The 26,111-nt window shown below is 37.4% G+C and overlaps 1 non-coding gene across 1 annotated transcript in view; it reads left to right on the forward strand.

Annotated features, from left to right (window-relative positions):
* LOC106977833 (uncharacterized) overlaps positions 1 to 26,111 on the forward strand; it is a 228,850-nt gene that overhangs the window by 93,994 nt on the left and 108,745 nt on the right. The window lies entirely within an intron of this gene.

The following is a 26,111-nucleotide window of genomic DNA, read 5'->3' on the forward strand; positions in this document are numbered from 1 at the left end:
AGGCTTATGAGGAAGGATGTATTTACAGGGTTGCTGGAGAGACAGACATTCCTGAAAAGAATGTATAAACAAAGGTAAAAGATTCAGGGCATTGTTAAAAATTGTTTAAAAAATTATATATGTGGGGCACCTGGGTGGCTCAGTCAGTTGAACGTCTGACTTCGGCTCAGGTCATGATCTCACAGTCCGTGAGTTCGAGCCCCACATCGGGCTTTGTGCTGACAGCTCAGAGCCTGGAGTCTGCTTTGGATTCTGTGTCTCCCTCTTTCTCTGCCCCTCCCCTGCTCATGCTCTGTCTCTCTCTGTCTCAAAAATAAATAAAAACATTAAAAATATATATATATATGTAAATTCTTATCATGATCAAGGAAAGGAATAGGCTAGGTTAGAAAGGCTAGTGGTGAGTCATTTTCGTTTTCCACCAAATATGGAGTAAACCGAAACTCTTTTCCTCTCTGATCTCACCTGCTCCTCTAGTCTCTGCCAGCTAGTCTTTGTGCTAGCTTCCCTCTGGAAAGCTGACCCAACTTGCTAGTTCCCTGCACCTCAAGAATATTTCTACCTGAGTCTCTGTACTTGCTGGTCTGTCTGCCTGAAGCAGTGTTCTCCTAGACAGTTACATGGATTGTCCCTTAATTTAGACAGGATAACTCAGATGTTACTCCTATATAAACAGCCAATTCCCAATATAATACATACTATATGAAAAAAAAATTACATATCCTGACCAGGTTATCTAAAACACCCAACTCCCATCTACCTCTATTTCCTTAGTTGGATTTAGTTTGCATATTATTCATGGCACTTGTAACTCAGATCTTTGCCATAAGATTAATTGTGTCAATGCATGCAAAGTGCTAAGAATAGCCATTGGCAGCCAGTAATCTCTATGTAAGTGTCTTTTGAATGAATAGTCAATCTATCACATTTTGCAGAGAGGAAGGAAATGAGTCTCAGAAGTGAGGTGCCACATACCTGTTGGAAGGGATTCCCACTTTTCTATTATGTAACCCAACGTTCTGTGTGAGTTATGGTAGTTAACTCACCCTTCCCCTCAGTCTCCTGCTGCCCAATGGACACTTAATTTAACTTAATCAAAATTTTATTATATGTTTTACCTGAGACAAGTGAAGTGGAATCTGATGCAGAACACCTTTCTGGCTTTATGACACAAATCTAAATATTGAAGACCAAAGGGCCCAATTTTAGGTCTAATGTTAACTTTTTACATGCAAAGAGCAAAAGTATGATGAAATTCTTGCAGTCACTAATAACCAAGCTCAATAAGTTCTTTTCCGTTTTGTCTAAAACACTTCTTAAGGCCAGAGCAGTGAGTTTGCCCTCCAGAAATTTGGGCAAGAGCCCAAATGGACCAACTGTAAAACTTACCTGAATGGTAATATTTTATCTTAAGAAGTTTTAAAAGGTTTGCATTCAAATTTACACCATTTCTATGACTTTGAGTTTACTGTAGCCTCATTTACCATAACAATAGAGAAAATAGTATCAGAAGTGGAGTGAGTGTGCCTTAACATAAATACTAAATGTATGTTATTTCATGTGTGTGTGTGTGTGTGTGTGTTAAACAGTAAATGGTACTCTAAGTTACTTGCCACTGAGTAACATTGACATCCCAGGGCATGAGCCAGTTTTGTCCATTGACTTGGTATGTCTCCTGTCATGCTGACATACACTCAGGAGACTGACTTCCCACTTTGAGCAGCCAGGACCTAAGTTTTATTTCAGTTCTGTTATTTAGAGATGGCTTTACTTCCATGTCTTTGTCTGGTCTTTACTTCAATATAACAGTTGAAATACTTTTGAAATATACTTCATGTAACATAATCCACTTTCTTGGCAGTGAAACCATTTTTTTCTTGTAGTTTTCTAATACATTGGCATTGAAAAAGAGAAAGAATTCCAATTTGAGGTAATATTGCAATTAATAAAATCATATTTTCCAGCACACCTCACATGAAATTTAACTGATAAAGTTTACCATTAATAAATTATTTGCATATTTTACTTTTGTTATGTCTTTTGTTTCTAAGGAGCACATAATTGACCTGGTTTATTTTGTGATTATAGAACTTATCTCAAGGAATAGAATGAAAGGGCTTTCATCTGTTTGCTACATGTGGGCAGTTATTTATGATGATGGGCCAGGACTGACTTTATGAAGTACATGTTAGTATTGTTTCTTATACCAATGATTCTGTTTTTAATAAAATAAGAAAGTATGTTCTGTTCCCAAGTGCAAAGATAGGTAGGTGGTTGAGCTCTGATAATCTAATGAATGAGACAGCAATGGCTCTATGCCAATTGGGAGTTAAATACAAAAAGACGGGCGAGTTTAGTTTTTCTACCTTATAATGAAATTAATACATTCTCCACCTGTGTTCATTTTCCTAAGGAAGGAAATGACAAGGGGTTTGGACTGCGAATTCTATTGTTAATTCTGTTCTTTCTTTTAGCTACACTGTGCTCATTTGGAAAATGAAATGGATTATTTGCTTCACAGAGGATTTTCTTTCTTAATAAGAATCTATGCATATTGTATTGGGTAATAAAAAAGAGCTCTAGGTATAGCTCAATACTAATAATTTTTTTCTTACTTGGTACTTCTACCTACCTCCACAAATCTTTTGACAGGTTTAGAAAGCGGAAGACATCGAGAGAGGAAAGATGATGTTCATCAGCTTTCTTGTATCTGCCTACCTTCTTAACTAAAAAAATCTTCTTCCAAAAAGGCTATGATTTTCATAAGATTATATATACTTTAGGGATAAAGGAAGAAAGGAAGAAAATGAGGGAGGAAATGAAGGAGAAAGGCAGGAATATAGGAAGAGGTGGACAGAAAACATTTGTGGTGAGGGCAATGACGAAAGGAGGGACAAGCCTTAACTGTGATCTGATTCTGTTTTGTTAATGAAGACACAATTCCCATTCGACCTGTAAGCAAACACCACATTACATATCCCTGGGAGCATTCATATTTGGAGAATACTTACAGTGAAGCCCTTAAAGACAAAAGGCCTGACAGACAATGGTGCATACACTCTGTTCAGAGTAAAACATTCCATTTGCAAGAGATTTTTGGATATATCAGACATGGCTTTGACATGGACCCATTAATTCTAAAGCTACTGGCTGGGTACTCTTACTTTGGCAAAATCAGTCTGTGCCTTAGTCTTGATTTCCCCCAGAAAATGTGGCTCGAAGATTTTACTGTAGGGAATTTATTTGGAGTTAGTCCCAAGAATCATTGGTAAGAGATTGGGGAGTGAGACAAGGAAAAGACAGGAAGCAGTAAAGGATATATCAACTGACTTAGCCATCCTGATAACTGGAGTTGAATCCTCATGGGGAATTCCAACAGGCAGTGTGGGAACCCTTTCCTCACAGTTATCCCACCTAAGGGGCAAATGGTAAGGATATGCCAACTCCCATTAGTCATTATTTGATGGTTGCTTGGGCTATGGGAATGACTGCTAATTGGCACCTCTGGCTTGCCCTGTTACACTGGGACACAGTAGCCTCATAAGAAAGTCATCAAACAGAGAGATGGAATTGGTGAAGGCGGGAAGTCAGGCTGATGTGTTCCACATGGTAAGGCTCTGGATCAGCATCTGACAATTGATCTTGCATCCCACTCTTCAGCTCTTTATCTGTCTTTTGTTACCAACCACCATTCCCTCCCATCTTAAGGATAAATATTTGTTCTTGCCTTGTATTTCACTCTATTGCTGTCAATATGATTACGCCTCCTCTACCTTAAGGGTAAAATTTGCAGTTTTCATGGATTTGTCAATCAGCAAGACACTACTAGATCTGGAGCCAGAAGATACAGGCTCTAGTCCTGGCTGTTCGCTTTGCTAGTTTAGTAACCTACATTTTTAAAAAAAATTTTTTAATGTTTATTTATTTTTGAGAGAGAGAGAGAGAGAGAGCGAGCACGAGCGGGGAAGGAGCAGAGAGAGAGGGAGACACAGAATCCGAAACAGGCTCTGAGCTGTCAGCCCAGAGCCCAACACCGGGCTGGAGCTCACAAACCGTGAGAACATACCTGCCGAAGTCAGATGCTTAACCCACTGAACCACCCAGGCACCCCTAGTAACTTACTTTTAACCTCAGTTTCTTTACCTATGAAATGGAGATGTCATTTGCCCTGTTGAGCTCCCAGAGGACTGTAAGGACTAAATGAGATAATAGAGAGAAAGTGTGCTCTACTAGATATTGTTCTTCTTATCCTGTATTCTAGAATGTGAACTGCATGAGGGTAATAGTTGTGCTTTGTTCATTGTTGTGTGCCCAGTGCCTAGAAGGGTACCTGTTACCCTGTGCTGCAGGGTAACAGTGCTGCAAATGCAGCACTGATAGAAGAAATACTCCATAAAACAAGGTAAACACTGGAATAGATAGTCTAGAATTCAAATGTTAATTCTGCTACAAGCTGGCCTCTTAATTTCAGGCAAGATTTTAATCTGAGACTTTTTTATGTACAATTTATCAGTCAAATGTCTTCCACACAAGGTTGTCTTAAAAATTAAGATTTGTCCCATTATATATTCTCCCTCAATACCATTCACAATCTTACTCTTTGGGTGAGTATTGCCTACCTACAGAGATGAAAGAGATAATTTGTTAAACTACTCATTCAAATTCTACTAGTGAAATCAACAGTTTTTCCCTTTGAATACAGTTGCACTCATTCCATTGCATTGATATTCTGCTCTGAATTAATAGACAATAATTCACTATAGAATTTTGTATTTGATTCTCAAATGCACCTTTAGGGAATACAGTATTGACTAATTACCTTTTCTTCGATTAGGCATATCTGTAGCCACTTGAAATATTTTCAAATTAATACATGTCATGGTACTTACTAATTAGTACCTGGTACCATGCATACAGTGAGAACTTAATGGTGATAATGAGAGTAGTTGTGTTAACTCCCATTTACTGAGCTCCTACTAGGTGTCTGTCTGTATCAGGGCATTTTCTAAACATTAAGTCATTTCACATCAATCCTATAAAGTGACTATGACTATTGCTATTTTTAGAGATGATGAAATTGAGGCATGAGAGGTTACTTTAGCCAAGGTCACAGTTCTTGCCCACAGTAGGACTAAGATTTGAACTCTGGTTCAAACAGAGGACTACATCCTCAGTAGGACTAAGATTTGAAACTCTGGTTTTCTGACACCAGCATTTATGCTTCATCCTCGCATTGGCTATCAATTGTCTTCTCCCTTTCAGATAACATACGATTGACAAATAATTTAACCTCACACCATCCATATGAGGCTAGAACTATTATTATCTCCACTCTAAAAATGCGGAAATCATAGGTCAGAGAGATGATGTGACTCATAACTGGACTAACAGCTAGTGAATAGCACAGATAGGACCCAGGAGTGTCTGAAGCCAAAGCCAGTCTTTTCCGAAATGTGTTGAATGTACAGCATGACTCTCTCTCAAAGAGTAGCCCTTCTTCCCTCATACATGTTGTCAACTGGATCCTAATTAAAAGAGTATATATCTTAATTGACTAAACATGGTAATAACCGAGGTGTTAGTTTTTAGAAACATAATCATGGATTTGACAAAAGTAGCTTCTTATTGTGCATTATTTTCCACCTTTAACTCTTCAGTACAATGCAGTCCCCTTGCCTATAGTAGGCACTTAATAAATGTTGTATACATGAATCAGCTATGTAATGGTATATTCAGAGATAATTATTGAGTACCTCTATATGCCAGAAGAGTGTCAGTCATTAATTAACAACATACAAGCAATAGAAAAACGATATATATGATCCCTACTTGTGGAAAGTCTTAAGTCTAGTGGGTGATATAAACATTAAATAAATACACATATACTCATACACACATACATAGTCATGCACACGCACACACACACACACACACCAATAAATATGTAATTACAAATTATGATAAAAGGAATAATGGAAAAGGACAGGGTATGACAAGAAACAATAAAAAAGCCTTTAGATGGAGAAAGCCTGGGCACCTGGGTGGCTCAGTTGGTTGAGCATCCGACTTCGGCTCAGGTCATGATCTCGCAGTCCATGAGTTTGAGCCCCGTTTAGGGCTCTGTGCTGACAGCTCAAAGCCTGAAGCCTGCTTCAGATTCTGTGTCTCCCTCTCTCTCTCTGTCCCTCCCCCACTCATTCTGTCTCTCTCTCTCTCTCTCTCTCTCTGTCAAAAATAAATAAACATTAAAAAAAATTAGATGGAGAAGGCCTTTCTGAGGAAATGGTAATTCATAAATAGTAGAAAAACTGCTGATTCCAGCTGTTTCACCCCCACCCCCCATCCCTTAGGCAGGAATTTAGGCACTGGATTTTTTAATCCAAGATAATACTATCCACGTAAATATAAGATCTAATTTCTAATGAGTTAAAACTGGATCTATGCAAAGAAGCAGGAGAGAACTTTCTGATGAGATAAAAATATCCTGTATCTTGATCTGTGTGGTAGTGATTATTTGGATTTACAAATCTGTCACAGTTCACTGATTTTACAGTTACACTGTGTGAATTGTACTGTGCATAAATTATACCAACATAAAGTTGATTTGGAAAAAAAAAACGATTTAAGTTAAGGGGTCAATAAGCAAGCAAACCAAAGGTGAATCAGAATTATTCTGACAATTACCTGCATCTATGTTTTAGTGATTTTACATATCTGGCAGTCATATTGTTGGATCAGTACCTGTATATAGATTACTTTTCCATCTGTAACAATAGTTCTTTCTGACTTGTCAAGTACATCAGACATTTTTTAAACTAATGCTTCTAAGATAGAAGGGCAAAGAAGATAAAAGCTTTTTCAACGATGTGGTTGGATTTTTTTTCATACTTTGGCTACATTTGGGAGGCTTTTATAGCTCAAGTGAATAATAACAAGAGCATCATGGTAATGCCTTTTGTTTATAAAATTCTTAGCTCTGAAGAAACCAAATTGCTTTGCATTCATGTCTTCATTAAATCGTTTCTACCTGAGAGAAGTTAAATGTGTCTTCTCCCCATTTTACAGGAAACTGGAACACAGGCAGGTTTAGGAGATGGCAGACGTGTATGTATATATCAAGGTCTAGTGGGCTGTGATCACAAACTCCTTTCTGAAGGCTTTTTTTTAATTGTGCATTTATGTGGCATTCAAAGGAAACCTTTTTCTATTTTGTGTGCATATGTCAACATTTTAATAGCAGGAGAACAATGGAAGCTGTTCGTAACATGAAAGCTAGAAATACCAGCAATTCTGTACTTAATAGATTGATACATAAAGTGATTTAACCAGATAATTATTAAATAATACATAGCTTCAGGGTAAACATCCATATGCATGGATGTGAATTAAGAGTTTACAATAATGTGTTCTTTCATTGTTATTTGCCAAACAATTCAGAATCTGTGCTGAAAGAAATAGTTTAATTTTGTAGTCACCTGCTGGATTTGAACAATGGGAGGCTACTTGCTCACAATGCATGGCAGTGTTGTAGAGAGTCAGTGTGGAAGCAGTGACCTGATGATGTAGAATACACCTCAGGCATTTACTAGCCAGGCAACCTTGGGCCATCAGGAAGAGTTGCAAGCATTTGCTAAATAGATGAAACACACTAACATATAGTCTGGCAGATAGACACACAAAAAAATGTTAACTATTGTTAGGAAAATGATTCATCAAGCTATAAAAATTGAATTTGAATCAAATAAAAATAGGAAATAGATTGCTCAGTTACAAAAAGACATAATTTTTCCAGACCACAAAAATATTTTCCATGTAGTTTAGCAAATTAACTCAGGGCAGTTTAGCAATGATCCAGACCTTGACATAGGGTGAGAGAAAGGGGATTATGGAATGTGGGACATGATGCCAGGGCTAGATTAAGATTTCATTTCCTCTAAACTTGGAAATGTATGTGCCTTCCATATGCAGTTCAAAATAAAAGCACTATTCAATGACACAATAAAATCTTAGATGTCTGTGAATTTAAAATGGTTTCTAGATTTTTCCAATTGCAAAATTCCAGATTCATTGATCACAGTAAGGTTTCAGTGTGTGTGTGTGTGTGTGTTTTGTGTGTGTGTGTGTGTCTGTGTGTGTGTCTGTGTCTGTGTGTCTGTGTCTGTGTGTCTGTGTGTGTGTGAAGCTGAGATGCTTGGTTTCCATGTTCTCTAGGGAGACAACTAGGTTCCTTGCCAGATGATGCATTGGGGCTGACTATTGAACCCTCTAGGAAATGGGGCAGAAGTTGGGGTACTGATGTTTACAGGTCATGGGGAGTGACAGTGACATCACTGTGCCTTGTCATGCCCCAGAAAAGCTGGGAATGTAAAGGGTTGTACCTTTGTTTTAAGGTAAATTACCAATAAGCCATCTACACTCCAAGAAATGGCAAGAATCACTGTCTTCCTTGAATCTTGACATTGAGTGAAGAGAAAAAAAATCCCAAGAATTTGAGTAACCACAGTAAGCCCTCATGTATGGTTTACAGCCTGAATTCATTCTACTTGGGGGATCCAAACAAACTCTCAAGCCAAATGTTTAGTTTTAAGTTTTTGCATCTTGATAAAACTTCTAAATCAGTAGCAGGAGAAAAGGCAAATTATGTTTGAGTGAATCCACATTTGGCTCAGGCATAAAAGATTTCCACAGATAAAGCTTCAAGGAAAAATAAGCTCAGAGTAAAAGATCACAAAATACACAAGAAATACCTTCAACAGGCATATCACAGATGAGAAACCCCATGTATCATTAGCCTCATTAAAAACCAGAGAAACATACATTAAAATCAAGAGTGATGGGGCGCCTGGTGGCTCAGTCGGTTGAGCACCTGACTCTGGCCCAGGCCATGATCTCATGGTCTGTGAGTTCAAGCCCTGCATTAGGCCCTGTGCTGACAGCTCAGAACCTGGAGCCTGCTTCTGATTCTGTGTCTCCTTCTCTCTCTGCCCCTCTGCCCCTCATGCTCTGTCTCTTTCTCTCTCTCAAAAACTAAATAAACATAAAATTTAAAAAAAAATAAATAAAAAATAAAATAAAATCAAGAGTGAGATACAGAATTTGAAAAAATTAAAACTCTTACAACATTGGGGCACCTGGGTGGCTCAGTTGGTTAAGTGTCCAACTCTTGATTTCAGCTCAAGTCATGATCTCATGGTTTGTGAGATCAAGTCCCACATCTGGCTCTGTGCTGACAGCAGAAAGCCTGCTTGGGATTCTCTCTCTCTCCCTCTCCCCTGCTCTCTCTCCCTTTCTCTCAAAATAAATAAATAAACTTAAAAAAAGTCTTATAATATTAAGGCTTGGCAAGTAAACAAAATTTTTGAAGTCCATGTTTCAAAGAAACAGATTTGGAAAGCAGTTTAGTTAACTATAATAAAGCTGAACATATGCATACCCTGTTGCTCAGCAATACCACTCCTAGCTGTAAACCTATGAAAAACTATTGCTTCTGTGTCTCAGGGCTCCTGAGCCAGAAGACACATGCATGAATGTTAACAGCAGCAATGTTTATAATAGCGAAATTCTAGGAAAATCCCAAATGCCTATCAACAGTGGAATGAAGGGAAAAAATGTGGTATACTCACATAATGTAATACTGTACAACAAGAGTGAATAAGCTACAGCTGCACAAAACAACATGAATCTATCTTAATGACAAAACACTGACAGGAAAAAAGCAAATCTAGTTACATGAACTTGGAAGTATGCAAAGTAGGATGTTATGTTTCAGGGTAGTAACCAGTGTGGTAAAGCTATGAAGAACAGTGAGGCAATGATCACTAAATTTGGTGAACCAATTTATCTTTGGAGGTGGGAGGGGCAGTAGCTGGTATCAGCGATGGACCTGTGAGGTCCTTCAATTAATGGGAATCGTCTATTACTTACAACAGGTGGAAGGTACACAGTGCTCACTATATTGTAATTCTTTACCCCAACACAATGTTTATACAAATTCTTTTTTTTAAGTTAATTTATTTATTTTGAGGGACGAGGGACTGGGGCAGACAGATAATCCCAATCAGGCTTCCCATTGTCAACACAGAGCCTGATGCATGGCTTGAACCCATGAACTACCACATCACGACCTGAGTCGGACACTTAACCCACTGAGCCACTCAGGTGCCCCTATAAGCATTCTTATTGTGTTTTCAATACCTGTTTTTTAAACTGTGTAAGCTCTGTAGACTTAAAATGTGTGTGATATCCTTCTTGTTCCCATATAAAATACGAAAATGTTATGTTTCCCTTTATTTTGGCTGAAATAAAAATAGTTATTTTGTTAATGATTTTTCTCACGTATTCACACTCACAAGTTATTCTAAGAAACCCTTACCTTATAAAGAAACTATCTAGAGTAGTTTGTTTTTAAAATTAGAAGCCCCATATTGAAGAATGTGTGACTGAACTTCTCATATAGCATACAAGGTACATTGAAAGTATCTACCTTTTATTAGTTGAAGGTGTAGTATTTCTTAGATTTATAGACCTTATTATCTCTATTGAAATGACATTGACCAATACAAAAGTTTCCTTTAGTTTTAGAATTATTCACTAGTATGTATGTTTGTTTGATCTTCTTTTGTAATTATTTAAAATATATTTTTGCAGTTGCCATGAGTTGGAAGAGGATATGTACAGTATTAGGGAAACATAAAGCAAAGGAAAAGGAAGTAAATATACACATACATATGCAAGTTCCTCTTTCTCAGGAATGTTAATGTCTTTTAGCAGCAAATGAAGGTGCTAACTAGAAGACTGGCCTCTGTCGTGTGCCACAGTGTCAAAGGGCACAGACAAATTCTGCACAATGAACTTGGGCAGTCCCTGATCTCTATAAGAACACTGTATGTCCTTCCCCTTTAAAAAAGAGAAGCACAGGGACCCCTGAGTGGCTCAGTAGGTTAAGTGTCTTCAGCTCAGGTCGTGAGCTCATGGTTGGTGAGTTCAAGCCCCACATTGGGCTCTGTGCTGAAAGCTCAGAGCCTGGAGCCTGCTTTAGATTCTGTTTCTCCCTCTCTCTCTCTGCCTCTCCCCCACTCACACTCTGTCTCTCTCTCTAAACAATAAATAAACATTTAAAAAATTAAATAAATAAGAGAACTATAACATATGTGATAAAATCTTTGCTAACAGGTGCTCCTCAAGCAGGCAGAGGGATATATGTCAGGTAGGCTATGTGTTATGTGCAAGGTTTCCACTAGTAAGTCTACCTTAATTGGAAGAAGAGACACTTCATGCTTGTTGATATTCCTCTCAAAGGTAATTAGCTGCTATCATGACTGAGTTCCCAGAAGGCCCAAAGCTGTAGTATTTTATTATTGACATTCTGTAAGAAAATATATGTTGAATTCTATTATGTCATTAAAACAAAAGTCCACACAGCTTCCAAGGATATACAGGTTTCCCTAATAAACCCTAACTGTCATCCCTCTTTCCTGTCTGGGTTTATTTTCTTTTGGCTTCTCAGAGTCTATGGCTGCGCCTTGCTGTGGTTATCCAGAAAGGTATACTAATGAAACTCATGCATATATATTTGTCTATGAGCATATCCTATTTTTTTTATGGAAAGAAACACAATTCATAGAGGATTTAGTACATTTGAGACTTCCAGGGCAAGATTATATTTTGAATATTTATCTTTGGTTCACTTCATTTCCTTCTGCTTCATAATTTTCCCTAAGCTGCATAGAACTTCTTCCCAGCCACAAAGGCTAATTTTATTTGTCTAGAAAGAGGAAAACAGCATTATGAAGCGTAACAGTATTTGTGCCTTCTCTACTTTTCTCAATTCAGGGTAGAGACATGAAGTTGAATATAGCAATTCCTCCCTGCTAACCTTCAATTATGAGTTCTTCTTATATAAAATTAACCTCTGTGTGAATTTACTTCTGCATAACTTTTCAAAAGCTATGACAAAGAGAAATCTTGTCTAGGTAAATCAAGTGAAGTTTAAATCACTTCAGGTGAGGTTAATTACAATTTAGCAGGAACTTGGAGCTGGGAGTACCAAATCAGGTGAAGCAAATAGTATAGGTATAGAGATTTTGAGCATAAGTCTCTAAGATCATGAAAGGAAGGTAACTCTTCCATTAAAATTGGCATTAAAAACATGTGTGCCCATGTTAACTGCATGCCACGCGAAGGCAACATTCAAGAATGTGTGGCTAAGCATCTTGTTCACTCCTATGCCTCGGTTGCTCATTACATAGTAGGGATTTAGTAAATATTAATAGAATGAAAGAATGAATAGGAGGAAGTAGATCACATCAAGGAAACAAGAAACATACTGTTTTGATTATGAACATAGCAACTTCTTTCTAGATATGTCTCCTCAGGCAAGGGAAACAAAAGCAAAAATAAACTATTGGGGCTACATCAGAATGAAAAGCTCCTGCACAGTAAAGGAAACAGTCAACAAAACTAAAAGACAAACTACTAAATGGGAGAAGACATTTGCAAATTATATCTCTGGTAAAAGGTTAGTATCCAAAATATATAAAGAACTTATACAACTCAACACGCAAAAAACAAATAATCCAATTAAAAATGGGCAGAACACACGAACAGAAATTTCTCTAAAGAAGACTTACACATGGCCACAGACACATTAAAAGATGCTCCACATCACTTATCATCAAGGAAATGCCAATCAAAATCACAATGAGATATCACCTCACATCTGTCAGAATGTCTAAACGTTCTGACAGAATCAAAATCAAAAGAAACAAGTGTTGGCGAGGACGTGGAGAAATAGGGACTCTCATGCACTATTGGTGAGAGTGCAAACTGGTTCAGCCACTGTGGAAAACAGTGAAGTTTCCTCAGAAAGTTAAAAATGGAACTACTCTGTGATTCAGTAATTGCACTACTAGGAATTTACCTACAAAATACAAAAACACTAATTCAAAGGGATACATGTGCCCCTATGTTTCTTGCAAAATTATTTACAATAGTAAATTATAGAAGCAGTCCAAGTGTCCATCTATAGATGGATAAAGAAGATGTGGTATACATACATACATATATACAATGGAATATTATTCAACCATTAAAAATAATGAAATCTTGCCATTTGCAACAACATAGATGGAACAAGAGAATATAATGCTAAGCAAAAGAAGCCAGAGACAGGCAAATACCCTATGATGTCATTCATGTGTGGAACTTAAGAAACAAGACAAACAGCAAAGGAAAAACATGAGGAGAGAGAGGCAAACCAAGAAACAGACTTTTCACTATAGGGGAGGAGAGATGTGTGGAGATAGGAGATATAGGTGATGTGGATTAAGAATGCACTTATCCTTAAAAAATACACTCATTACTACACTGAGTAATGTATAGAATTGTTGAATCATGATATTGTATACCTGAAACTATTATAGCACTGTATGTTAACTATACTGGAATTAAAATGAAAACATTAAATTAAAAAAAAAAAAAGAAAGAAAACAAGAATCAGACTAATACCAGATTTTTCAACTACAATGTTGGATACAAGAAAACAGTGGAATGCTTTTCAAGTATTAAAAGCACTTAAGACCTGATATCCAGCTGTTATTTGAATGTGAGAAGATAGCCTACTTTATTATATACAGAGCCTATGAAACTGGCCAAAGATCCACACTGGGAACAATTTGGATAAAATATTTAAATAAGAAGATAGAGAGGTCTTCGGAGATATTGTAATAAATATGTGATGTTTTAAAAAATATTTTATTCTTGGGGCATCTGGGTGGGTCAGTTGGTTAAGCATCTGTTCAGCTTAGGTCACGATCTTATGGTTCATGGGTTCGAGCCCCACATGGGGCTCTGTGCTGGACAGTTTGGTGCCTGGAGCCTGCTTCATATCTGTGTCTCCCTCTCTCTCTGCCCCTCCCCAGCTTGCATTCTGTCTCTATCAAAAATAAATAAACATTAAAAAATATATATTTTATGCTTTGTCAAATGCTAAGAGCAAAGAAAAAGATAAAATATATCTAAACTAATACAAAATTAAAAGTCTACAGAAGATGTGTTTTGAGGAGTGGAATTCAATGAATGTGATGTGTTTGTTTTAGAACGAATGGAAAAAATAAAGGGAGATGATTATTATGTTAAAAAGTATAGAACAGGGGCACCTGGTTGGCTCAGTCGGTTACACATCCAACTTCAGCTCAGGTCATGATCTCACAGTTCAAGAGTTCAAGCCCCGTGTCGGGCTCTGTTCTGACAGCTCAGAACCTGGAGCCTGCTTCAGATTCTGTGTCTCCCTCTCTCTGTACCCCTCCCCTGCTCACACTCTGTCTGTCTCTCTCTCATTCAAAAAAAAAAATAAACATTAAAACATAATTTTTTTAAGTATAGAACAGAATGTCAAACTGAAGTAAATGAAAACATAGAAGTAGATCCAAATATATCAATAACTACAATAAAATGCTAACTGAAAAAAGCCCATGTAATTAAATATATTTACTTTTTAAAATTGAAAACATTATAAATGAATTTGCATATATATATATATTCCTTTTTATAAAAATGCCTATAGATACGACACTATGAAAAATGGAAGGAAGAGAATAATGAATGTAGAATTCTGATTGCTTTTTTTTGCTTGAGGGGAATCATTTGTTTGGCGCTGAGTAGGACCATGCTGTCAGTTTTCTAATTGTTGTTTTGATGATAGATTTCCTTATTACATTATTAAAAATACCAAATTAAAAAAATTATCTGAATACAGCTTTGAAATTATCTACCCACAGTTTAAAATATAAATAAGGAGTATAGTACTCTTTATCACTAATTCAATATGTGCAAATTTCTATGTTATATTGTATAGCGTTTTATTTTAGTGCATATGAAAATATATAAAAGAATTTTCATAGGTGTAATTCTGCCCTCAATCCATTTTACCTTATTTTATGCATTAGGATAAGATTGTAGCTTTTTCTACTCCAAAATCTTTTACCACAAGAATGCTAGGTAAACCTAAGCACCACAGGTGTTGGTGGAAGAAAATGCTTATATGCAACAGATGTATTTTCCAATTCAGAGCTCCCTTATATTAAAGTCACTGTTTAATTAATTTCACACAATATTATCTGGTTGACTTACTGCCTCTCTCTCTAAGCACCTCTGGGAGTATCTGAAATATTGTACAGATGCTCTTACAGAGAATTACATTACTAAGTATCATTAGCATAAATCAACATTCAACATTAATTTAGTGGTTGGGCTGGGAGGTGACAAACCCCTCTTTTTTTCATTCACCTCCAAATTCCTATCTATGTTAAAGACTTCACTTGCTGGGAGATTCTCTGCACAGACTACCTTCTTCCCAGGTGGCATCCCCTGAGAAATCTGATTTCCTCTTAGTCTCTACTGCCTTTAATATGTTGGCCTTTTTGGAGACCTTCTTCCAAGTAGTCCAGACTTCCTTTCATAAACCTTCCCATACAATAAGGTCTTTCATGGGAATTAAGGAAGAGAGAAGAAAGCATTCAGGGTGGAGAAGGGACTGTATATAAAAACAAGAGGCAGAGCAAAAATCTAAGATCAATGTGTACAACAAAAGATTAGAGATCTATGGTGTTTCAACTTTAAAAACGAAAGGGTGAATGCTTCCAGCAAGGTAGGCAAGAGACTACCCTACGAAGGGCCTCAAATGCATGTAGAGTGAATGAGCTTCATCTTATAGGTGATGAGGTACACGTGAAGGATTTTAACCAGGGGTCTTGGCTCTGGGTCGGGCTGGAGGCAGATCAGCTCTATGGCAGAGTAGAAGACCCTGCCTCCACTACCACCACCTTCTACAGTAGTGTTCCTATTCTTTATGTCCCTTTTGTTCTAAGTGTCATGTACATCATAAATCCCCACAAATCTTGTTTGGAAAAAGGTGTGAAAAAATCATGATTCCAAAGTAGCAAGTGCTTTAATTGTAGCAATTTCTCCTTCAGTCCTCATAGTATGAGGTAGATGCTGTTTATTATCATCCGCATTTTACCAATCAAGAAAATGAGGCATGGGGTCAAGTAACCTGTTGAAGATCACACAGCAAGTTGAAGAGCCCTATCAAGGGTATCTAAAAATAGAGCAAGTATTATTAGCCACTATGCTTTAGCACTTCCCATTTAAATATACTGTGTGGCTTGTAGAACTTAATTACAATATTTCTATATGAGGGTTTTAGGTATTGAAGAGCAACAGACTGTGTGTGAATGAGCCCCATGAGATTCAAGGCTTTGCTCTAAGTATTGCTGAGGTACAACATAGGAAATATAAAATGTATTTACTTGGTATTCAGCTGACTCACCCTGTGGATATTATGTTTGTCCTTAATATAAATGAACACTTATTAATGTCCATAATGTGCTATAGGTGGCTAGCTAAACCCACTTAATATGTGATTTATTGATATGATTGTTTTACAAAGACATACCTAATGACTTTTCTCATGTGAATCTTTCCATGTGAATTATTCCATATGAGAACATCTTTGAATACTAGACATTTGAGATGTTCTAATAATGCTTTAATATTTTGAATGTCACAGATGATAAATGCCAGTAGCTGAGATAGTTTAATAATCTAAAACAGTATTAAAGATGAAATGGAACTGATATTTATTTTGTGTCTAATAAGTGTGAGGCACTATCTGTATATAATCTAAGTCTCATTTTATAGATAAGAAAACGGGGTTCAGAGAAGTTATGGAACTCATCCAGTGTTTTCCAGCTAATAAGTAATAATGCTGGGATTCAACCTCGGTACATCTGAAGCCAAAGACTGCTCTTTCCATTGTAATGTACTCACTGCAATATACTCACTATGTGTATTAACAATATGCAGACATCTTTGAATTTATTAGCAGTAAAAGGAAAAATGAAATCTACAAATCTGAATGATGCCCTAAGGCTTTTGACCTACAAATGATTTGGCCAAAAATCTTCCCCAAATTTGCAGCTTTGGGTTTCTTCTCTTTACAATAGGATGGTTAGGTTAGAAGTACAACATAAATGCCCATCTGGGTGATTTCCTCATTTGTCAATATATGATCAACTTTCTGCAAGCTGAGGACTTCCATCAGATACAATTGAGTAGACTATGGGCAGAAGATGAAGATTTCCATTTAGAGCCACAATTACAATCTATGAATAATAATAATCTTTGAAAAGATTGTTGTCTATTTTTCTTCTTGATGGTGCCCATTCAGACATAAGCATCTTTTGTGTATTTGATATATATACGTGTACACTCCATCCCAAATTGCTAAGGACACATTTGAACTCCCTATAAAAGTAGTTATAATTATTCTATGGGCAGTCCTTGTGTTCCTTGAAATCTGCTATCTGCATGCATGGCCGCACCCAGTTCCAAATTACATAATACATCAACAGCCTCAAGCACACCAACCATGGACCGTAATTATTCTTGCAGCCCTTGGTATACAAATACCCGCAGAGATACTTTTTTTTTTCTATTTCTACCATGTTAATCAGAACTCTATTACTGAATTTCTGGCTGTTTGTTTTGCTCTGCACTTTCCTTCCAGACTTGACACACCAAGTTGTCAATTGTTATCTTTTAACTAGTGCCCTGAAAAAGCTGATGGGTTCTGCTGTAAGATTCCAAACACCATCCTATATAGCCATAATTACTGTCAGGGATCCTGTTTTGAACACACTGTTTTCTACCCACCAGTGTTGGACTTCCTTGGGTATTGACTCAAATCAAGATGGAGTTTACCATGTTTCTTTGGATCTTGTATAAAGGAAACCCTTGGCCCTGAGAAAGAAATACACAGTTAGGGACAGGACATCCAGCTCCTGCTCCTTGTTCTTGAAAAGCCTGAGTTGCTGTAGACCCAATACATGTCCTTCATGTGAAATACACATCCATTTCTGCTTCTCTCTTTCTATCCAGTCTGTAGATTTTGTGCTTTTCTTGAGTCTCTAGTTTTCTTTCTTCTCCAATTTGTCCTACATATCATTGTCAGATCAATCTTTCCAGGATTTAACTTTATTTATACTACCTCTTTTTAAAAACACTTTGTAGCCTCCTATTGTCTAAAATACCTGAAAAATATTAAGCTTCACATAGAATACCCTTCACACTATGGTTCTTTTGGCCTTTCCAAACATACCTCCTCTGTATTTCCTCACTCCTACTCTAATATGCTTATCCAAATTGACTGATTTTTATTTTCTGATCACCCACCTTGACCCTTCTCCATACCTGAAGGAACCCCACTTCCTACTTCTCTGTTTCCATTTACCAGTTTTTCAAGGCTTTTTCTTCCATGAAACTTTCCCTTTAAAATTTTTTTGCATTTGAAAGAAACCTTTGAAGTCATTGAATCCAATAATTTATTTCATGATTTTTCTCCCCTCTAAAATATCCTCTGTTAATGATCATCTAGTTTATTTATGTTTGGTGACAGGGAAATTGGTACCTAGGCTAAGGTACATACTGTGTATTACTATGTATTGCCAGTGTCTTATACATTTTAGAGTCAAGTATGTGCTTCAAACATGTTTCCTAAGTGAATGAATAAATGAAGGAATGGTTGTCCATCTCTCAAGGCCAGCTGACTTTTTCTGTAAATGGTTGCATAGTGAACATATTTGTGAGCTGTATGGTCTCTGTCGAAATTGCTCGTCTCTGCTCTTGCAGCAGGAGAGCCAACATAAACAATATATAAAGAGCATAAAGAGTGGGGCTGGATTAGGCAGCCTGTAGTTTGTCAGACTCTGTCTTTAGGCAATAAAAGCCATCTTGAGACCGTTTTTAGTATTCTTCATCATGTTACTTTGAATCTTTCCAGCTAAAATTTTATGGTTCTTATTCAGATGTTCCAAAACAATTTGCATGCTTCCCCTGATCATGTTCAGTTCCTTCAGCCATACCTTATTTTATTTTGAATTTCTTCACTAACTCAGCCTTTCTCCCAGATTATGTTCGATTTGTTTGTGGATCTCATAAAATCTGGTTTCCAAAACAAAAGCAATGCTCCCTATTGATATGACAACTGAACACTAAAGCAGGTTCATTTCCTACCTTCCTTTATATACTGTGGGTGTAATAACAAAGCCTAAGATAGCACTAAAGTGTGTGGGAGACACATCACATTTCCTATTGATTCAAAAGTCATACTTCCGTTCCGTACTCTTGTCTAAATCACTCTATGTTAATTGACATAGTGGGGAGGTGGTTACTTGGCAGAGCAGGATGGGAGGAGAGGACCAAGTAAAGAATCTCATGTTTTTCATTATATTGCTTTCTTACTTTATTTTAAAAGAATGAATGATGTTAAGAACTAGTTTAAAAATTATAAGGCACCTGTAATGACACAATGGCTCCCTGATTCCTAGGCCAGTGCTTTTTTAACCAATGACATTCATCAAATGCATCTTGTTACCTATAGTTCATCACTCAGTTATTTGCTATATTTGTCCCATTTAGTTCTATCCCTTTTATCTCATCTAGTCACACCATTCACTCATTCTAAGATATGTATCGAGTACTAACCACGTGCCATTTACTGTGAGAAAAAGAGAGATGTCCTTTTTGCACAGTGCTTACAGTCTGCCTTGACATCAGGCCACAAATGCATCATGTGATTCCTGAGCAATCAACACAATCCACATTTTCTTGCTGTGTCATATGATCTCTAGGATCTAGGTTGTGTATCCAAACATTCGCTTACTGTGGGATTAAGTCAGTTTTCTATATGTTCCCTGACATTTGTTTCAGGTTCATATTTTCATTCTTTTCCTTCTCCTTTGTTTTCCACTTAGGTTTTGTCTTTCTCAGTATCCCTTTAGGTTCCCTTTGGGATTCTGGGCTTGGATATACCTTACTAGCTGTCACTTATTTAGAATGTGTCAAGCTGTATACCTTTCCTGTGCTTAGTTTGCCTCTTGAGACTTAACTTGTACCTCAGGTTGAGAAAACACCTTGTCTGGAAACAGATAACCCTTTGGAGGCGGGGTACAGACTAAACCCTGGCCTCCTGATTCCTTGTTCAGTACTTTTTAAATGATACTGCTTTCCCAGAGTTGTAGAAAGGCATGATTTCACCTTAGTTAATTTGGGTTCTATTTGCCATCTCTGTCAGGAGGACTAAAGCAGACGAACATAAAACAACCTGCCTTTACTCTCTGGCAAGTGCCACTTCAACGGTTCTTATAAACTGCCTACTCATCTCCAAACCATTTCTCTGGTTCCAGCCTGCAAATTCAGACAATTCCCCAACATCTCTCTGTTATTTAATTTCAAATATTCTTTAAAAAACGCATCAAAATTAAATTCTTAGAACATAATTTTCCACTCTGATATGCTCTGTGCTGGAGAGACCCTGGGGTTACAGAGTCAACCCCATGCCTTTATATGTAAGTCTTTATCTGTTTGTTGGTCTGTGTTTTCATATGTACTAGCGTGATGTTAAATATAATATATAGCATGTAGCTTTCTGTACTGACTTCACTCAGCTATGCTCATTCTGGGTGTCATGGGCAAAAAGTTGACTCTCTTCCCTGAACCCAAAAATATTACTCATTAGGAACTGAGTAGTCACATGCTGTTGCAGGTTTGAGAGAATGCCAATTGTACTGGCCTTACAAGTCAAGGTAAGCTCCTTGTGAGTAGGTCGTGAACATCTCTGTATCTTCCACAACCCCAATTATAATGATTAATGAACTGATTTGAATCTATGTTGCTGTCTTCCTGAGGTTTACAGGTTTACATGTTAATGACTTTCCTTAAGAATAATGAATGGCCCCAGAATAAATTTAGAATGACCGACTGTACAGTCCTACAGAATTATCAATCATTAGGTGAACAATGGTCTTGTAGAGGTGTTTCTGGAAGTCTGGATGTCTTTAACTTAAAGCTCACTGTGTGGAGTGTCCTGTACAAAACCTGCTACTTCTTAGTAAAGCATCCAATTCTTTAGCTTCATGCTTCATTCAAAATATTTCCTGTGCTTTGCTTTATTGACCCACATCTCCACAGGGGATGTATAATGCAGTCCTGTGGGGGAGGTTCCTACAGGTTCCCAGTTATCACAAGTTGAAACTTTTAACATCCCTCAGATATTTCAGACTTTGTCAAAACCTAGCTCCCAATGGAATAATGTAATGATAACCTTTTGTCCAATAACCAAAGACGAGTAAGATAAAACTAAAGTTAGGAGGCCTTCTTCTATGTGTAACCACTCTTTTCTGCCCTCTTTCTAGCCAGTTCCTTGAAATTTTCTATTCTCAGTTTTGTGTCAGAGCAATACCACCTAACACCCTGTGTTTATTTTTCCTGTGGAGCCCGTAATGAAGTATAATGGTAGGAGAGCATAAGTAAAGATGCCACATACATCAAGGCAGAAGAGGGTAATAATTTGATCCAGTCTTAAGAGTTGGTAGATGAGATCAAGTAATTTGTGATGCAAAATGTCTTTAGGAACAGAGTGAAGAGGTACAATGATTTGCAGAAAAGAGACTACAGAGACATGGTGACCTCTGAGTTGCTCTGTTCACTGGTTGTAAAATCCTAACTGCATTCTCTCAAAACTGTAGAGAATTAGGTAGCTTGTGTGTTCTGATTGTAAAGGCTGCCTGAGGTAATATTTTACTGGACTGTAAATCGTTCTGACTGCATTTCATGCTTGATAAAATCCTTACATTTATGGTAGGAAATGTAAGCCTTTGTTCCATAACTAATCTTTTAAGTTTTTTGCAACAGAGAAGTCTTGATTTTTTTCCCAGAAAAATGGCATGATCAAAAGTTATCATTTTGTTCTTTGAAAATAGACTAGCATTGGGGCGTTTGGGTGGCTCAATCGTTTAGGTGCCTGACTTTGGCTCGGGTCATGATATCACAGATTCAGTCTCTGTCTCTCTCTGCACCTCCCCTGCTCACTCTCTGTCTCTCTCTGTCTCTCTAAAAATATAAATAAACATCAAAAGTAAAAAGAAAAAAAAAGAAAATAGGCTAGCATAACTGGGGATTTTGGCCAAATTAACCTTGAAATTAGCCTTGAGGTATGTTTTATAGAGATGTACACACATATATGCAGAGGCATGTGCATACATATTTTACTATAATATAAATTAGTATGTGTGTGTGTATAGATGTCTGTTAATTTATCTCAGTCTGGATTTCAAGAGGTATAAATACATTAGTTTAGTGTTCCAATGGCAGCGTAATTGTAGATACTGTGTAACAATGAAGAATGCTTTCTGATTTATAGGCTTAAACATATCATTATTGACTGTGTTTACTGCCTAAACAAATATATGTTTAAAATTAAATTAAACTGTTCTTTATGGGAAACAGGAAGATACAATGGATATGCTATGGGCTTAAGAGGCAGTCATATCTATGTTCAGTGCTCAGTATCAAGTCTTCTGAGTTTTGTAATCTTTCTTTAGGTCAGTTTTCCTGAGAGACACTGAGATGGAAGTGTTGTTTTGGTTTTTTTAAGTTTATTTATTTTGAGAGAGAGAGTGTGTGTGTTCACAAGCAGGGGAAGGGCATAGAGAGAATGAGAGAGAGAATCCTAAGCAGACTCCACACTGTCAGCACAGAGCCAGATGAGGGACTCGATTCCACAAACTGTGAGATTATGACCTAAGCAGAAATCAAGAGTCAGATGTTTAACCACCTGAGCCACCCAGGCGCCCCTGTGATGGAAGATTTTATGCAGGAAGTTTTCTGGGTAGTGTACTTGAGATCACCATCATTGGAGTTGTCCCAAGCAGAGAAAAGGGGGCTTGGCTTTTGTACTCCTATACTGGTGAGTCATTAGATGTGAGCTGCCTGTGGGACGGTAAATAATCTGGGTAAGGCAGCTCCCTTTGGTAGAAGGAGGGAAATCTCCAGAGAGGGAGTCAGCTGTGAGCCATTGGAGGCCAACACTTCAGGCAACTGGGGAAATGACTCCCATTTCCTAAAGGCAGATGTGGGCAATGTCCTGCAGCATCTACTGTGTTTACTCCTTGTGATACTTGGCTTTTTTTTGCTTCATATAATAAGTTTATTCTATCTGGGAACAGCTCCTCCAGGATTCCTTAGTAGTCACCTTTCTTGAGAAAACCTCCAAGAAGAAGATTATGGGGGACTACAGCCCCTGCCAGCACAGCTAGTCTCAAGGCCACAACTGATACATATTGTCTTCCTATTGTCTTCTCTCTTCTACTACCCATTCTAGAATCCCTTCTTCCTCGGCTAGTACCTCTACTGATATATGTAGTTTACCTTGTGGGCTGGCACAGACCGTTACTGAGGGGTCTGAACCTCCTCACCATTCGCATAGGTCATGGCTACTGTACTTGTCCATTTATTATCAAAAATAGGCAGGAAAATACTAAAGAAAATGCTCTATGAACTACCTGGTTACTAGAAGCTCTTCCCTTCCCTTGTTGTAGAACAGCAGCTCTACTTCCTCACGATGATCAATCAGTTATCCTGCCAATATGGTGGCTCTTCTTATTGCCAGACAGCTGACATAGGATGCTCAAAGTGATTGGATACAAAATACATTTTAAAGTTTAATAGGACTCCTACTGTGTCCCCTCACGGAAGCATTCTACTTCTGAAAATTGGGATCTCTAGATCCAGACCCTAAATTTGTGGAAACAGGAGCCACCAATTCCCCATTTATGCCACTGGGAGTGATGCTAAGTTCAACCAATTCCACCTCCTCTCCTTGGTTCCTAGACCCATGTATACATTCTGTCTACTGAGAATGAAGTACTAAATAAAGGTCTTGATCTGGAATATTTATCGTATTCTTCTGGTGACACCCCATCATTGTCGGATACCATCTTCACACGGGTGTTTCAGCCATACTGTCAAAAGGGTGTTGCATGGGACTGTCAGGCCAGAGCTTCTGTGTCATGCCATATGTGTTGAGATGAGTAGATGCCATGAACATGTGCCCACTGCTGATGTCGAAAGTATTTCCACTGGGTGATATTATGGAGGATCATGTAATGATGCATCAAACACTATAGGTTGTCAGATTATGGTGCTAAACAAAGCCCTGCAAGCAAGTAAGCAAACACATATTTGGAATTTGCTTCAGTTTAAGTGAAAATGATTCACTGCTCCTTCTTAGGTGGAAGAAGTCCAGGGTCATAATCAGCTTTCAGTCAAGTGGCTGGTCCGTCTCCCTGAGGGCTAGTGCTGAAATTGAGGCTTGAAATTGACCCCTATTGTTACCAGGCTGGACAGCTCATTAACCTTTCCATGTGTGGGAGAACAGAAATATTCATTGTGTGGCCTATATATGAAATAAATGGGTTCCACTGAAAGAACAAGGGAGAGGTTATTCTAAGACTTAGAAAAGAAATGGGAGAGGGCAGTGGAACTCTTTGGGCAGGGTATCAGAGAGTAAAGCTGAGAGAAGAACCAAGAACAGATATTGGAAATCTTCAAGCTGCATAAGACAGTTATCAGGTGGCTAGGATGTAGTCTGCTAAAAAAGAAACCATTAGTTTATATATTTTTGTTCTTGTCTTTTATTTCCTGTTTTGTTTTAGTTTCTGAGTTTCTTTTTAATCTTAGTTTCTTTTTTGATCAAGCCTGGTAAATTTGCCAGGTTAAAAAACGAAAAAAGAGATCTGAGAGAGAGAACGAAGGATAACTTGGACTCTTTGGGTAAATAAATTATTTCAGTGATCCTAATTTTCCTCATGTATTAATGTAATTAATGTAAAAAGTAAAAATACCTGTCTTGCAATTACAGGATTTAAAAGCACGTCTGCAAAGTTCTTGTATATGATAGGTACTCAAGCACTGTTTATTAATATTGAAAAAATCCTAAACAATTACTGCTGATTTCCTAGAGAGTAAAGGATAGGGTCTCCATCCTTGCTTGGGGCCCTGGTTGTATAGATCTTGCAAAGTAGAGGTAAGGCAAGCAGATGAGAGGAGTTAAGGAGAGACCCAGTTCCCATCCTATCTAGGGGCTCACTTATTAATAATTTTCACTGATTGACATTGGATTTACCTTTATTTGTTTTGCTGGATTTATTTTTGAAATACTATAATATTTGTGTTTATTTTTGGATGTCCTTGATTCTGTCTTTTTCTATTTTTAAAAATTTCTTTTCTGCTTATCAAAAAAATGCATGTTCACTATAAACATTTCAAGCACTGAGAACTCATTAATCATGGGGGGAAGTTCCCCTTTCAACTTATTATTAAAAGATACTCTAAGTATTCAGTATCTATTCCCCTAGTTTTTCTTCTATGCAAAATCAGATGGTACATATACATAAATAAACATCTATATTTTAACAAAAGCAGAATCAAATTATATATACTGTTTTCACAACTTACTGTTTTAACCTAACAGTGTTTTCTGGGCATTTTTCCAGGACACATAGCATGAACCCGTCTTTTTAATAACTTTAATATGCTATTGTATTCTATTGTAGCACGAAGTATTTGGGAGACATTCAGGCTGCTTCTGTAGGTTTACACTATTTAAAACAATGTTGTAATGAGTACTTAGATACCTCTAACATAAATTCTAGAGGTGCAACTGTGGATCAGAGCGCATGAAAAATTTTAATCTTACTGAATAATGCCAAATTGCCCTTCAAAAAGATGGCGTTGAATTTCACTCTGCACAGAGGTTTATTCCCATTCTCAGGGTAAGGGTAAGAAATTCCATATTTGGGGAGTAAGGGTTATAGCCAGTGTCTATCTGCCATGGAGCTGACTATGCCACACACAGACTAAGAAACACTGGTTTTGGAAAAGAGAGACTGTGGGCGAATCAATTCACCAATGTGCACTGATACCAGTGAACGAAAGGGAGGCTTTTGACAATGAGCTCATAAATAGATTTTTCAAGTCCAACAGACCTGAGTTTAAACCTTACTCTAATATTTACTACTGTGTGATATTAGGTAAGTTACTCAATATTTCTGAGCCTCATAAAATTGGGATAGTAATATTATTTACCTCTGGGGCTTGGTGTGAAGGTTAAATGAGAAACGTGTAATTCACGTACACCTGCGTGAAATACACACCTGTTCCTATACGTGTCAACCTGATTGTGCCACACCTGCAATATAGCAATTATTAGCTAT

This window comes from Acinonyx jubatus, chromosome D4 (genome assembly GCF_027475565.1).
Source record: "Acinonyx jubatus isolate Ajub_Pintada_27869175 chromosome D4, VMU_Ajub_asm_v1.0, whole genome shotgun sequence".
Classification (NCBI taxonomy): Eukaryota; Metazoa; Chordata; class Mammalia; order Carnivora; family Felidae; genus Acinonyx; species Acinonyx jubatus.